Source organism: Cricetulus griseus, chromosome 5 (genome assembly GCF_003668045.3).
Source record: "Cricetulus griseus strain 17A/GY chromosome 5, alternate assembly CriGri-PICRH-1.0, whole genome shotgun sequence".
Taxonomy (NCBI): Eukaryota; Metazoa; Chordata; class Mammalia; order Rodentia; family Cricetidae; genus Cricetulus; species Cricetulus griseus.
In genome coordinates this window covers 120,330,491-120,344,269 of record NC_048598.1, presented here as the reverse complement: position 1 = coordinate 120,344,269, position 13,779 = coordinate 120,330,491, and the positions used below count along the sequence as shown (strand labels likewise).

Sequence of the window (13,779 nt, the reverse complement as noted above, 5' to 3'; positions counted from 1 at the left end):
TGGTAATCTTATCTTTTCCATTCCTTTATACCTCAGTTTCCCACACCACCCAAAAAGTCCAGAGTAACTCAAGAGCATGATTGGTTGGTGGTAAGAATTCCTGAAGAGATGCCATCAGAGAACTATCTAAAAAGGTATTCATCCCAAGAGTGAGCAAGAGGCACTGCACTCTAAAGGCCCTGTGGTCCTCACATCTCCTAAGAGGCGAAAGAATCCCAGCCTGAACTAAAGAAGCATCCCAGAGTTCTAGAGAGTACCTCATTTGCTCCCTGGGTGCAGGGAATCAAACTTGGGTCCTTTGGAGAGCAGTATAAGCTCCTAACCACTGAGCCATCTCCCCCAGCCCCTGCTGCCTAGTTTCATTGGAAAGAAGCTTAGCTGCCAGAGAGATGACATGATCTGTCCCTGGCACACAAAAGTGGAGCCAGCATGAGCTCGTCAGACCAGACTCTCCACCCAGGGCTTTTCACACCATTTATAGCAGGTGTCTGGGAACTGCAGACCCTGAACCAAAATCTGACCCACTATAAATCATTGTAAATAAAGTTTTATCAGCAGAGTCACGTACAGAGTTCCCGTGATCCATGGTTTTCTTTTTCACAACCCAAAAATATTCAATGAAAATTCTAAGAATAGGCAAAGCATAAGTGTTCATTTTCAAGCCACTCTGAGGTCTGTGGTGAAATTCCATGCTGTCCTGTTTCATCCAGTGGCACAGCACATCCTTACATGTCACCAGCTTATAGCTTAGGGACTGTCACATTGCCATTTATTGCCATCCCAATTATCAAGGTCAGCCGTCACAGTGTCAGTGTCTAGTTGTTGTTCTAATTCACCATTCCTTATTGTTCTTAACATTTTACTTGACCTAATATGTGAATTAAACTTTATCACGGGTCTTAATTACTTGCCTTCTTTTTTGCTATCATCAAATACTCAACCAGAAGAAATGTAAAAGGGGAAGATTTATTTGGGTATATAGTTTGAAGTTTGTACCTGTGGGGAAGGCATAGTGGCAGGAGCGGGAGGTGACAGGTCACGCTGCATCCACAGTCGAGAAGCTGGGAGCAATGAAAGGTGGAGCTCAACTTGCTCTTTCCTTTTTATTCCGTCAGACCCCAGTCCATGGGACAGCACCGCCCACATCAGGATGGATCTTCCCACATCAGGATGGATCTTCCTACATCCGTTAACCCAGTCTAGAAACATCTCACAGACATGCTCAGACCTTCATCTCCTAGGCGAACCTAAAGGCTCTCACCTACAGAACCACTATTAACCATAATAGGCGCACATGTGCTAATGGGTGCACATGTGTTAATAGGTTCATGTGTGTTAAGGACCACAGTATTTATAACCTCCATCTAAGGTTTCAAGCATCCACAAGGGAGTCTATTATATTTTCAACAGAGACCACATGGCATGCAAAGCTCAAAATATTTCTCATCTGGACCTTTATAAGCAAAGTTTGCTGGCTTCCAATTTCCAGCATAAGCCTTGAACAAGGCAGACTCTTCGTCATCATAATGGGAAAAAAAAAAAAACAAGGAGGCCTAAGAGTCATACAGCTTAAGCAGATAGTTTTACAATTATCTCAGCTTGGTACAACTTAATAAAAACCCATAAACACAGCTAATAACAAGGAAAACACGCAGTAGCTCACCCTGCCTATTTAATAATCATTGTTAACTACAGCAAGCAAAACATCACTGGAAATTATTTTTTTTCTAGGCTCCCTGGAAAGTGCTTTGTCGTTCTAGAAATGCTGCTGGCCAGTGGGTGAGAAGATGCTGCTCACAGCTTCAGATCCTGGTGAATGGAAGTCTGACTCTGAAGTAGCTAGAAAGCAAATGGGGCCCTTCCCCTGGGGTGCCCTCTTAGAACTCAGGGCTGTCAAAGAGATGATGCCTAAAGCCTCCTTGTCCTTCACACTCTACAAAAAGTATCTAGGAAGAGCAGGGTATAGCTTGGGGATGGGGGCGGGGGGGGCGGGGGACAGTTCTGGTCCTGGCTCCTTCCCACCTTGCCTAGCTATCCCCTCCTCTCCAGAAGTGATCAGGGGGTATACACGGCTCCCAGCAGCCTGCTGCTGTCTTCCTTCACTCCATGGAAAAAGGCCTGTCCCTGAAGGACTGAGATGGGTAACAGGGTGATGCCAGAACTAAGTTACTCTAGGTTTTCAGCGAGGCTCTCAACCCTCTGGGCCCCTGTCAAGTGGGAAGATTTAGCTGCACATGTTGCAAATGAAAAGATGTGTGCCAAGACACACTCGTGAGAGGTAGGTAAGAGGAGACAAGTGGGCAACACGGGCCAGTCTGTAAATCATACACACCATCACCAGGAATGTAGGAGCTGAGGAGTCTGACATTGCTCAGCATCATGGCAGGTGGGAAGATTTATTGTGTGATGGCTAATCTTGTCGTCGACTTGACAACATCTGGAATCACAAAAGACACAAGCTGCTGGGAACCACTGTGAGGGGGTTCCCTGATGAGAGCTTTTGAAGCAGGGAGACCTACCCTGAATCTGGGTGTCACCTTCTGGTGACAATTTAGATCAAAGGACGTAGAAGAAAGGAGCTTTGCTATTGTCTGCTTGCCCTCACAGCCATTAGCAAGTCCATCCATGCGGTTGCTGAGGCTTTCCTTCACCATCAGAACCAGCATCTTCAGGATCCCAGTGTAGACTGAAGACCAGCAGCTCTCCAGGAACCCTCTAGGACTTGAGAACCAGGTGGGGACTGCTGAGATATCCAGCCTCATGCTGCTATAGGATGCTTAGCTTCCCCATGTGAGATGGACACTTTTGGACTACCAGTGCCATATCCTGCAAGCCTTTAGTAAATCCCCTTTTAATATACTAATCATATATGTCTGTATATACATGTATATATATATATATATATATATATATATACACACTTATACATATATATTCATTCTCAGTCCTATTCCTTCAAAGGACCCCGACTAATACACATGGCTAGGAAAAGGTTGACACAAGAGTCCCAGTTCACAGCAAGGTCCCTGCACAGTAATTATTCTTTCCCTCTCAAAAGTGTCCTTGCTTGGCTGATCAATAATTAGGTCCCTCCAAGGGCAGATCTGGACCTCTGTCACCCCAACATCCAGGAGACAAGCAAAAAGAAGGCACCAGAAGAACTGGTGTGAGTGGGAAGCTGTGCAGGCCATGGAGGAAGGGGGCAGGGTGTGGCAGGACACTGAAGGAAGAACCAAAAAATAAATAACGAGGAGGCAGGAGGAGGCCCCAGGCTCACAGGCGAGCGCAGCCTCCTCCAGCACTGCCCCACAGCCATCAATACCTCCCAGGACAGGTTATCTCTGGAATTTACGCTCTCTGATAATTACCTTGCAGAGGGTTCCACTTATCTTATCCAAAGAATCTGCCAGTCGCCAGACACACAAGGTTCTAGTTAATTCCATCTTTACTGCCCTCCACCTCTGTCTGCCGCCAGCTCCTGGCTCCCTTCCTCTCAGCTGCCTCTCACATCCAACTCCCACTTCCTCTGACATCAAATCTGCTTCTGCATCTCTGGACCAGGGGGGACACTAGGGGGAGAAGAGTCTCAACAACCCCTAGCAGGTTTAAGGCTTTCTGTGGGTTCACAAAGGAATGAGACGGGGAAAGAGAGTCACTTGCTGATAAATATGAGAGGTGGAGGGAAGACCTAGGAAATATATAGACTGTCCCAAAGGCTATGTGTGATAGGCAGAAGCTTTGAGTCCAGTGATCTTAATTTTTTTATTGCTGTTGGTTTTTGTCTTTACCTGCCTAGTGCCATTAGGTCTGGTTATTTTTCTTTCTGTGTTTGTTTGTTTGTTTGTTTGTTTGTTTGTTTTTTCTTAACCGTAGCCCAGGCTGACTTTAAACTCCGTATAACCAAGGATGGCCTTGAACTTCTGATGCCCATGCCTCCACCTTCCAAATGCTGGGATTACAGGTGTGCACCACCAGACCCAGAGCTTCCTGAGTGCCGGGAAAGCACTCTACCAACTGAGTGACATCCCAACCCCAACCAGTATTTTGCTTGTCTTACTCATTCTTCAAAGTCTGCCTCACTTTAGCATTCAAAGGATGCCTCCCATGGCTCCCCCCACAAGTATTCTACATAGTGGCCCACTGGTGCTGTGATCTCTTTAAATGTGTGTCTCACAGCTAACCGCGAGCCACTGAGAGAGTCTTTGCTTACGGAAGCAAGTCCCTCAAAGACAAGACATTCAGCCACCTTCATTGTGGACCAGGTACTGCCCTATGTCTTGGAAATAGTACAAGACATCTTTACAGCAACTGTAGGAGAGGTCCTGCCACTATCCCCCTACATAGAAGACACAGGATTCCAGAGAGCTGAAGACATTAGCAAAGATCACTTAATACATGGCCAGGTCAGGGCTTAAACTAAGTGATCTTATCTCATTCTGGAGTCTCCACCACTCGGCTCCAGACTGCCTCTACAGTTAATTTTGCTGACTGATTGGAGCAGCTAGTGCTGTGTTCTATCTACATATGTATGCCATCCTTTCCTTACAAAGGAGATTTTATTAAAGCAATCATAACAATCACCAACAGCTAATGGTCACTAGACATGTTTGGGTGCTCAGAGCTTTCTAAATAGGAATTACATCCTGGAGGGCAAGGGAGGGGCAAGCATAGTCAGCCCCACAATACACCCTGTGAACCATCCCTTGGTCTCATAAACATGAGCCTAGCCCTCTCTCAAGACCTCTGCACCTGCCCCAACCTGTCACAGGACTGCCTACTGATACCTCCTTCTCAGGGCCTTCTCCAAGGGTGGAGATCCTTGGAGCACTGTGCTAAACTGTGGGGCCCAACTTCATTCATGTGCTAACTTCACATCCTTCATTCCCTGTAAACACATAAGCTCTCTGGGAGAAAGACTGTTCTGCTCTATTCACCTGTGCTCCCAGTCGCTAAGACTGGTTCCCAGCCTATAGTGGGCAATCAATAAGTATTAGCTGGATAGATAAATTACTAAATGTCTCCACTGAGTCTTCCACAAGCCAGGCTGACTACTCCCTTTCCTACACACCCCTGTCTGCTCTTTATTTATCCATGGGCCTTTATAGCTCTACTTTTTGCTAAGGACTGGGGTGGGGCATGGGGGTGCACTGCTCCTCACTGTAAGGTACGGAACATAGTCTTCCTCGTGCCCATTCTATAGATGAGGAAAGTGGAGCTCAGAGAGTTTACAGTGCTAGTTCACAGTCACACCGAAGTAAGATCACTCTTCCATTCTGCCTCCTAATCCATGACCTTCATATCCGACCTGTACTGCCCCCAGCAGAATCCCCCAGTAACTCAACTCTCTCCATCTAAACTGTCTGCAGTCTTGGCTCTTGACTCTCCCCTCTGAGCCCATCACCTCTCCTGTCTTCTCTGCCCTGACACTGTCCCCTAGACGCCTCTGGATTCTTCATTACCCCTCCTCTCCCTGCTCAGTGTCACAGAAATCTACCCTGTCAGTCAGCCACCTGCCTCTTTCCCCCTGCTCCAGTGGCCTGGGCCAACAGCAGGTGCCAGGAGCAGACAGAGTGAGAAGTGACAGGAGGTTTACTCCCAGTCTCCTCCTTCGTGGTCACTGTGGGGTGTGTGTATCTGTCTCCTGCAGGTCACTGCTTCTGCTGGGCAGCCTTCTTCAAGCTGCTATTCCAGTCAGTTTCCTGTTCCCCTTGACCTAGCCCTTGGGTTCTGCACCGTCCCCTACTTTGGTTCTCTGCCCACCTTTTATAATGGTTCTGTTATTAAATATGCCTTGGTTTGCTTCATCTGAACCTGCCACTTTCTTCTGGCACCTTGACTCTCCAACACAGTGACGTCACCCAGCCTCTCGAGCTCCTACGGTTGCCCCCATCACTACTTTGGCTCCTTTCCCTGCCCACCGCTCACTGCAGCTGCCTGTGCTGGGCCCTTCTTCCCTGCTTGGGATTGGCCTTTCCCTCTAATACCTATAAATAAATGTTCATTTGCTGGCTTGAAGGTTTTGTCCTGGCAGCCTCAGCTCTTTCCCTGGCCTCTAACAGCCCCTTTGTTAAAACTGAGGCAGTATGTGGTAGAGAGATTAGTATTCCACAAGAGTCCTGTGTAGACCATATCAACCTGAAATGAAAAGAGAGATGTTGGGGTTCAGCACAGGGATCCCCTATACCAGGATCAGGCTCCTTCCATGTAAAGTGCTGCGGGACCCCTCAGAGGCTATGCTGGTCACTCAAACAAAGCCACCAACATTTCAACAATCATAGTACCTTCGTTTACTGATCAGCTGCCATATGGGAGGTTGTGTCCTGGGCTGACACTCTCCTACATCCATTCTCCTTTAATAGATAAGGAAAGTGGGGCTCTGAGACGTGAAGAAGCAGAACCAAAGAAGCAGTAGGAGAACACTAGTGAAGCCAACAGAACTTCGGTCCCCACCAGTGCCACCTCCGTCCGAGGGAGCCACAGGCTCGAACCCTGTATGTGCATGCTGCTCACAGATGTCATCGCCCGTGACCACAAGGTTGGCTGAAGCAGGATGACAGTCAGAAAGATCGGTGCAGAAGGTCCATGCTGGCAAAAGTCACACTGTTTAAGAGGCACAGCCAAGTCTGATCCCAGTAAGTCCTGAGCAGCTGACAAGTGCCCACTGCTCCTTCCTATAGAGACTGGCTGTAGTCATGAGTTCATCCCAGGCACACAAATGGCCACACAGCACAGCGTGCTGTGGACACAAAGCCCTCCACATCATGTCACAAGGAAACCCCCAGGACTAAGAGTCAGAGTGGCACAGAAGGAGACTTCCTGCCACGAGTACTGCAGACCAACTGAGCTGACCCAAGTCTAAGTCCCCCTTGCAGTCAACACTGGCTTTCAGTTTTTATCTTCTGGAGACAATAACAAAAAGAAGATACTTCTAGTGTTTGGGGGCCATCACTGGAGGCACTTGTGAGCGTGTGTGTATGACACGCAGAGAGAGAATGCACTGCCATCCCTAGACCAAAATAGTACCTACTTCAGCCTTGGCTCTCTCATCGGCTCCCGGAGTGCCATCTGACCTTGGTCCACATGACTGCTGGCCGGCTCATTTCCCCAGAGATCCAGGCCCTCTCAGGACCCAGCAGCACAAAACCTGCTCTATTAGACCACCCCACCCTCCCACCGTGTCCCTGTCTGTGAGGCTAATAGAACAAGGTCAAGTGGAACGAGCTGTTTGCAGTGACACCTGGCAAGATGGTGCTATATCCCCAGAGCTAAAAGCACCTTCCCCCTCCCTCTTCAGCCCAAACCCTTAAGAATCTTGCTTGGTCTTTAGAATAAAAAAAAATTACTGCTGAAAAACAGAGCTGGGTGTCAGGGACTGGGAGTGTATCTCAGTTTATAGAATGCTTGCCTAGCACACATAGAGCCCTGGGTCCAATCCCCAGCACTGCATAAAACCAGGCATGGGGATGTACACCTATATTCCCAGCACTGGGAGGTCAAGGCAAGTACATCAGAAGTTCAAGGTTCTTCTCAGCCACATGAGAGTTCAAGGCCAGCTTGGATTACAAGGGAAACTATGGCGGGGGCGGGAGGGGAAGAGAAAAGAAAGGAAAAAAAGCCATGTGCCAGCTTCAAGTTTCTGGGCTCCTAGAATTCAAACATTCTCACTGAAACGAAAAACACTTTCTGCCCCCTTCAAACACTGCAACTTTAATCCCCTCCAAAGATAGGATGGCAAACATGATTAGACCCAATTAATTTATAGAGAAACCGGGAAAAGAAGGGAAATCAATAGAATTGCCCTGCTCTGACCACTGCTGCAAATGAAGTCATAACTGGAGGGTGATTTGGGGAGCAAAGAAGTCGCAGTGTCACCCGGCAGCCATGAGGCAATTTACTAAGGCAGCATGGGCCCATATGGATCGGCTGGGTGAAGATCACTGAAGCTGACAGGGCACTCTTGGGGACAGAGGGACAGAGGAAGGGAAGAGACTGCCCTGGTCACTTGCTTTCTATTTATCATCTGCCAGGAGGCTCATTGGCGGTAAATTCTCATCCTATGCAGAAGTGAGGCATAAAGGAAGGTGAAAGGCAGGAAGCAGCCATGCTCGCTGCCAGTGCATTAAGGACACCGGCAATTTCCACATAGGCAAAGGCCATACAGGCTGCTTCTGCAGCTAGCTTCACACTAATTTTATCTCTGTCCTCACTCTCAGTGCACTCATCTCTCTTCCATATCCAGGGAGGAAGGAAGGAAGTAAACAAACCTGCAACAAGCATCAATCCTAGATCACCAGCTGGGCCCTTCAGAGCCTCCAGAGATGGGGTGAGAGAAGCCCCCGGTGAAAAGAACACGCTGAGAGACCACTATTCCCGCCACCCACACTTTCTGTCTATAGATACGTGACAAGGAGGACACCAGTGAATTCAACAAGAATATGCTTGGGTTTAGCCAGGAATGCTGACACATAACTATAACCCCAGTACCCAGGAGGTAGATGCAGGAGATCAAGAGTTCAAAGTCCTCTTTAGGTACATAGGGAGTTCAAGGCCAGCTGGGGCTACATGAGACCTTGGCCAATATATGAGGAGAGAGGGAGAGGGAGCGAGAGAGACAATGTGTGTGTGTGTGTGTGTGTGTGTGTGTGTGTGTGTGTGTGTGTGTGTGGTGTGTAATGTACGTGTGGAAGGGTACACGTGTGTATGTGTATATATATATGTATATAAAATGTATGTGGGAGTATATATGTGTATGTGCATGTGTGTATATACATATTTATTGTTGGGCCTGTCTTTAAGTCCAGATTGAGCAGAGAGAAGAAACGAAGACAACACCAGAGGATCCGCCTGCCCATAAGAGTAAATGCTCTGTTGTCCTACTAGACTCCCTTGTGCCCACCTTGCTGTCTCTGGATTGAGTTCACACAGAGCGATCTAGCCTCCAAGTCATTCTTTCATGTGGCCAGGGACTGTTTAAGCAGTAACTACATGCCACTCAGTTCCACAATCCCGTCCAGGAAAGGCTCTTGAGTGAAGGACTGACATGCAGCATTTGAGTTCTGGTTCCTTGTGTGCTTATTTTCTGACCTTTTCTGAGCCCCACTTCTCATCTATAAAATGGGAAGCAATAGCAAAATTCCAATGGTACAGCTTTCTTAGTTATCACCCATGCCGGGGTGGACTTTTCAATGACACAACTACTCAAACATCTGTCTAAGTTTCCTCAGAAAACACCTGACTGTCTCACCAGCATGGACTTGGATGGGATCATTTGTACTGCCTGTCATTGCCCTACCTATGTGAGATAAACAGAAAGACGCCCCCTCTCAAGAAAAGCAATGCAATACGGTACATGATCAGCAAATATTAGCTCTTGATAGTGTGACGTGGGGGTCCCATCTTCCACTCACTGTCGCCACCCATGGCAGAAAACAGTAGGTCATGAGTCAATTATAAAATAATAGTCTCTGTTCCAGGGGACTCTGCCCGCTAGATAAACAGAGCAGACCATATTGAGAAATAAAGGGAACATAATGAAAAAACGTCATTAGTTCTGATGACCCTACTGGCTGTCTAGCCAGTAGGGTCAGGAATCAGAAAGAATTACAGTCTCGGGTGTATGGATGATTCAGGACAAAACCCTCCCCACCAGCAGAAGCCTGAGTCCCAGCACAGATCTTCACAGAGTCTACGGATTCCCTGACTTTGTTTAAAGGGCCCTGGACCATAGGAGGAGCCTCCACAAGTTGTTGTGATATTCTTTTGTGGACAGGTGAGTGGAACCCAAGGCTTCATATATACTAGGCCAGGGCCGTGTCACTGGGCTGCTCCCCCAACCCCAACTTATTACTATAGAAGCAAATGGTCACAGGCTAAGTAGATCAGTACAGCACTAGCTTACAGGCATACTGTTCTGAATATCAGAAGTCCAGAATGAGTCTCCCAAGGGCTAAAGTCAGGATGCCCAAGTTCCTTCCAGAAGCTCTAAGAATCTGTTTCTTTGCCTTTTCCAGCTTTCAGGGGCTGCTTCTGCTTCTTAGTGTGGATACAGGAACAGGGGGTCCTCCACTAAAAATTCAGCCTTCACTTTCAACTCTATATTACCAGCTAGGCTGTCAACCGCCTCCCTCACATCAGGACCTGTGATGATGTTGGGCCACCTCCAAGTCCAGGCTTTCCTCCCCATGTTAAAACCTTTAATCGCATCTTCAAAGTCTCTTTTATCACCTAGATAACATATTTATGGATTGTGGATTAGGATTTAGGGGTGGGTATCTTTGAAGAGGCATGGCTTCTTCTATCTGCCAAGGCAGGGTACATTTGGACACTATTAAAGCTATGGTGAAGATGTAGGGTGAGTATCATTGAGCCCGGAGTCCAAGAATGCTGGCTGGCACTGGGGCTGGAGAGCTAGCTCGGTAGTTAAGAGTGTGTACTGCTCTTCCAGAGGACCCAAGTTTAATTCTCAGCACTCAATTCAGGTGGTTTACAACTGTCTCTAATTCCAGCTCCAGGGAAATCCAGAGCCTCCCCTACCTCCAAAGCTACTATACTTACATGTACACAGATACACACATGTGCTCGTGATTTTCAAAATAAAATAAGAAGAATGCTGAAGCAGTCCAACTTTTTGAGAAATGTTCAATATAAAGCAAATGTTTGGGCTAGAAATTTATCCAGGTTGCAATCCCTAGCACTGTATAAACTAAGTATAGTAGCATACAGCACTCAGGGAGTCCATATAGACAGAAGGATCGGAAGTTCAAAGTCATTTTTGCCTATAGGGAGCTCAATACCAGCCTGTGAGACCTTCTCCCAAGTAACAACAAAAGCAAGTGCTGTCCAGGAGCACAGGTTTCAGAGACACAGCTCTAGTCCAAAATTCAGCTCCACCACTGATGCAGATTTTCTGTTCTTGTGATCATCTGCATGACCATAAGCAACCTAGAAAGGAATGGGTTGATTGGCTCACAGCGAAGCCAAGACAGGATTTCAAAGAAGGAACCTGGAGGCAGGACCTGATTCAGAGGCCACAGAGAGATGCTGCTTACTGGTGTTTTCTCTATGGCTTGCTCAGTTTGCTTTCTTATAAACCCAAGACCACTTCCCAGGAGTAATACTGCCCACAATGCAGCTTGGCTGGTGGCATGGGCCTTTAATTACAACACTCTGGAGACAGAGGCAGTGAGATCTCTAGGCGCTGGAGGCCAGTCTCATCTACACAACAAGTTCTTGGCCAGCCAAAGTAACATAGACCATACATATGGCCCCACAGATTTGACTACAGGAAAATATAATAGAGGAATTTTTTCACTTGAAGTCCCCTTATCCCAGATGGTCCTAATCTGCATCAAGTTGGCAAAAACTAGCCAATACAACCACATAATGTAATCTGAGCTTCTATTTGCTCACTAGAAATGTTACCACAAGAATAAAGAACAAACCAGGCACAGAATCCTTTACTCCATGCCTGGACCCAGTAAATGCTTAGCAAAGGGCAGCTCATGAACTGGGCATGCTCTTGTTACTCTACTACTTTGGCTCTGTCAGGCCCAGTCACTAAATCAATCTGCTAGACATGAACCATTTGGCTGTCAGCAAATACACCAGACCCTGTCAAACCCCAGGAACCAGCAAGCCTGCCCCACCCAAGGCAGATGAACCTTTCCATGCTGGGGTTTGAGGATCCCAGCAGACACACTCAAAAATTTACCAATAGTCCAGAAACTGTTTACTCTCTGCAAGAGGATAACAATGTAAGTAAAGCCTTTCTCTTCCACAGATTCAGACTCTGCTGTTCTGGGTGTCTTTCACTTACAAACCATTGCTTGTTATTCTTAATTATAGTGTAATAAATTAAGACTACAGATAATAGTCAATAAGACCCAGCTTAAATATTTCTATCCTCCCATTTTTAGATGGAAAAACTGAGGCAAAGATCAAAGGAACAAGGACTTTATCTGAATGGAACAACATTACAGGCTTTAGATTCCACCACTGAAGGATCTCAGATGGTGTTGGAAATACAAGAGCAGGGCATGGTGGAATGTGCCTGTAATCCCAGCACACAAGGAAACTGGAGCAGAAGGATCCAGGGCCAATCTAGGCTACAAAGTGAGACTCTGTTTCAAAAGCCCAACAAAATGGGGATGGGAGCAGAGGCAGGCAGGTACTGGGAGTTCGCTGGCCGGCTAGCTTATCTAAACTAGTGAGCTCCAGGCTCCGTGAGAACGTATCCCAAGGGAACAAAATGGATAGAAACAAAGAAAGACATCCATTATTCTCCCCAGGCCTCTGCACATGGATACACGGGCACATCCCTGCAGCCACCTGTGAACCCACGTGCATACACCACACACACACACACACACACACACACACACACACACACACACACACACACACGAGAGAGAGAGAGAGAGATAGAGAGAGAGAAAGAAAAAGAGAAAGAGAAAGAGAAAGAGAGAGAGAAACAAAAGTCAAACATCACCTGAAACTTTAGCCCCATTTTCCTAAAATTCTGCACTCTTGAGATTAGGCATTTTTGCACCTTCATTCCCAGTGAATAGTGAATGCAACATACACACATCATTACTATCTGATAGCACAGTTAACTCCACAATCACACCAGATGATTATGAAGGTGGAACCTACAAGCTAGAGTTAGATAAAGGAAGACACATGCTCCCAGGTAGTTAAGGTGGGGTGCAAAGAAGTAAGAAAAGGAACAAGGTCTGGAGGAAAAGAACTCCCTTTCCTAAGTACCTAAGTGTGGTGGGTGGGCCTACAAGATAACCCTCACCAACAGTGAGAGAACAATCCAGAGAGAATGTTGGGTTAAGCTAGTACCAAGCCCAAGATGCAAGATGCCCCGCATCTCTTCCCCACTCAAAGTCTCCTGGAAACCTGCCTAGCTAGTTGCTTGGCCACGTAGAGCAGAGGCAAGTTGTCCAGATTAGAACTGTTCTAGACTAAGCAGCCCCAACCTGTCCAAGCCCAGCTGCCTACAGACACCTAAGTGAGCCCAGGTTAGACCAGCTGAGCCCAACCCAATCACTAGCCCACAGAGCAGAGAACAAAACACATGGGTAATTATCCTCCAACCAAAGCCACTATGCTTTGGAGCGCTTTGGTAAAGTGCAAGACTAAAAGATACAGGCAAAAATCTGTTCCCTTCATCTTTATATACTCAACAGTCAACAAAAGGCTTCCCAGGTAATAGTTACATAAATATTTCATGAATCTGTTGAAATCAATAACAAGGTGAATTAATGAATAGTGTACTCTAGAAAGCAGCAATAAGGCTACATTGCAAAATGCTATTGAGACACTTTGGTTGTGTGTGTAGGGTTTTTTAAATAGCATATTTATTGAGGGAGGGGGCAAATATGTGACCCAACATGTCCATGGAGGTCAGAGAACAACCTGCCCAAATGGCTTCTTTCCTTCCACCATATGAGTCCCAGGGAGCCAACTCAGGTTGACAGCAAGCACATTTACCGTCCGAGCTATCTTGCCAGCCCTGAGATACTTTGGTTTAAGGAATACTTTTAAATTACATTACCAACACCTAATGCTAAAATCCACTTTCTGGTCTGGTGGTGTAGGCCAGTGAGTAGAGTGCTTGCCTAGCATGCACAAAACCCAACACTACATAAATTGGATGCAGTGGTACGTGACTGTCACCCCAACAGGAGAATCAGAAGTTCAAGATCATCCTCAGCTACACAAGTTCAAGACCAACCTGACCCTGTCTCAAAAATATGTGAATGAATAAACAAC

General features: G+C 46.8%; 1 protein-coding gene across 2 annotated transcripts in view; it reads right to left on the bottom strand.

The window, feature by feature from the left end:
• The window catches only part of Dpf3 (double PHD fingers 3), a 276,886-nt gene that overhangs the window by 169,524 nt on the left and 93,583 nt on the right, over positions 1-13,779 (bottom strand). The gene's annotated exons all lie outside the window — the stretch shown is intronic.